General features: G+C 39.9%; 1 pseudogene; it reads left to right on the top strand.

Annotated features, from left to right (window-relative positions):
• Positions 1–1,845: 1,845 nt before the first annotated feature.
• LOC103725355 lies at positions 1,846–2,351 on the top strand (annotated as a pseudogene).
• The last annotated feature ends 487 nt before the right edge of the window (positions 2,352–2,838 follow it).

The raw sequence follows: 2,838 nt of genomic DNA, 5'->3' as shown, positions 1-2,838 counted from the left end.
CCCTCTGCTCTCTATTTTATTTCTAGCCCATTGCCATGCCAATTAAGCAATGGACTGAAAGTAGGGCCAGAGATTTACCATTTACAATAACATTGACTTATATAATGTGCCAAATTTTGTGATGCCTACAGTGATCTAGAAAAATATGTAAGACTGAAGAAAAGAAAAATGTGAAGTGGCTTTTTCATTTAAGAAGAGGGTAGAAATTTACAAAAGAAATATTTAACTAATAGCAATTCCGAAAATGTGACAAAATGTATCACTCTAAGTAAACCCTAAATCAATCTAATATATAAAATAACATGGTTTCCTTTTCATTGCTGAAGATTTTTCATAATTTTCAATGTTTACAGGGCTGGAGAGATGGTTCAATCAATAAAAGTGCTGGCTGTGCAGGCCTGAAGACCCAGGTTCAATCCTTGATACCCACAAAAAGCCCCATGCAGTGGCTTGCATCTGTAATCCCAGCATTTCTATGGAACGATGGGAGGTAGAGACAGGAGAATTGCCAAGAAGCACGAAGGTCAGCTAGCCTGAAATCCACAAAGTGGCAGATACAAGGGAAACCCTGCCTCAACAAGATGGAAGGAGAGAACCAACTCCCAAAAGTTGTCCTTTGACCATCACATGCATGCATACACACACACACACACACACACACACACACACACTCAAGAAATAAAAATAATTCATAAATATATTTATATACTAACTTCCTACTCACAAGCCCCTAAATTTCAGTCTCAGGATTTTTGAGAGAGAGAAAGCAAAATTATCATAGTAGTTCAAGTTTAAATGCCATTTTAAAAACATTGAGAGACTTATTAATGGGCACTAGTAGTAGATATACACTTGTATTTTCTCTTTGCTTTCAAAACCCCTTTACCTTTAATAGTGGAAAACATTCACAAAAAAACAGAAGTTCTTAGTCCTGGCTGTTCGCCCACATAACTTGGGAATGTCTGAAAACTACTCATGACCAGGCCCTACCCTCAACTAACTACATTAGAATTTCTGAATGTCTCAAGTGGCCAGACATCAGTAGTTTCAAGAGCTTCATTGGTGATTATGGGTTGCATCCAAGGGTTGAGAATTGAAGATTAGATGTGTTGACCATCAGTCACACAGACACTCAATGTACTTTTTGTAACCTCAGCTTCTCTCCTGCAATAGCTGAGTACCTATGCTCCATGTAAACACACAGCACTAAATGTCAAATAGCATTGTGTCCTTTTTATATATCCCCCTTATTTGTGCTTTTTCTTTCTGTAGTCAATAAAGTAGCTGGGTTTTATGGCTATTTATTTTTGCTTCAGTTTTTCATTTTTGAGATATGATTTTGCTATGTAGCCCAGGCTGATTTCAACATTCCAATCCTCCTGCTTCTACCACTTATCTCCAGAAATTGTAGGCTTGTGACAGCATGCCTTCAACATTACAGTATTTTGTACTTCTTCTTTTTTTAATATTTTTACTTATTATTTTTATTTTATCTGTATGAGCGTATTGCCTGCACGTATGTGAGTTCACCCATGTCATACATTACCATGGAGGTGAGAAGAGGGCTTCAGATTCCCCTGGAACTGGAGTTAAGGACGGTTCATAGCAGCCATGTGGGTGCTGGGAATCGAAACGGGGTCCTCTGCAAAAGCTCAGTGCTCTTAACCATTGAGCCACCTCTCCAGCCCCTATTTTGTACTTCTTTAAGCTGTCTTTAAGAATATACCTTCCTGAACCATGGTGTTGTGCTATGGAATGGAGACAGATTTATAAACCCCAGAGTGAGGTTCTGCCTGGTGGAAGGTGCTGCCATGCAGAGACCCCTAGGGTGAAGACACCATCACCATGCTGGACCAGGCAGCAAAACCTTCAATGGAGGACTTAGGGGACAAGAAGAAAAAAGAAACATTAAACTCAAAGGATAGCAGTGAGATACACTTTAAAGTGAAAACGACAACATATTTCAGGAAACTCAAAGAATGACAATGTCAAACAGAGGGAACGCCAATGAATTAACACAGGCTCCTCTTTGAAGGTCAGAGAATTGCTGATAGCCACATTACAAAAGAACTGAGACTGGGAAGAAGATGTGATAGAAGTTTATCAAGAACAAATGGGGGGGTCTTTCAACAGTATAGATGTTTATTTTTTTCTTCTGCCTCAACCCCTTTTTATTTTTTAAAATAGTTTTTTGTAATGTGATGTTCAAAATGAAAATTGAATACTGACACACCATCTCTTTAAAACATATGCTAATTTGAATTCTAGTGCTCAATATCCACTATTGGTTGTTACATTTTGCTGATTTTTGGTGATCAGACCTCAGCCCTCTTCAAGTTGTCTTCTTTTGAAAAAGTTCATGTATGCATAAAGAGGCCACCTTTTTCAAAACTGTGCACATTCAGGTTTGTGGTAATCCCAGAATTTGGGAGGCAGATCCAGACCAACCCAGTTCCTCCCTGCAGTCCCCAGGAGTGCTTGGGTCCTCTTCCTGCCCCCATCTCCCTTTGCATCTCTGAGTATCATGGGCCATCAGCTGTAGGAAACAAGTATCTTTCCCAGGCCCTGCTCCCAGGCCAGTCCAATCCCCAAATTCCTGAGGCCAAACTCTTTCCTGGAGGGATCCAGACCTTAGGAGAAAGCCTAAGAGCATCTGATCCTCATCTGACTTGGGCCTCTGTGGGAACTCCTGAAAACAAAAGCAGTCTGGCCACTCCAACATAAAATCAAAAGAGAGAACCAGAAGCTTAGATGAACCAGCTTTTCGTACCCAAAAAGTAAACCACAAAGGCACATAAAGTTTACAAAAAGAAGTAGACCTATACTTGAAGACTTGAG

The sequence above is a fragment of the Nannospalax galili genome, unplaced genomic scaffold (genome assembly GCF_000622305.1).
Source record: "Nannospalax galili isolate Female #2095 unplaced genomic scaffold, S.galili_v1.0 scaffold1529, whole genome shotgun sequence".
In the NCBI taxonomy this organism is placed as follows: domain Eukaryota; kingdom Metazoa; phylum Chordata; class Mammalia; order Rodentia; family Spalacidae; genus Nannospalax; species Nannospalax galili.
This window is presented reverse-complemented; position numbering and strand designations above follow the sequence as displayed.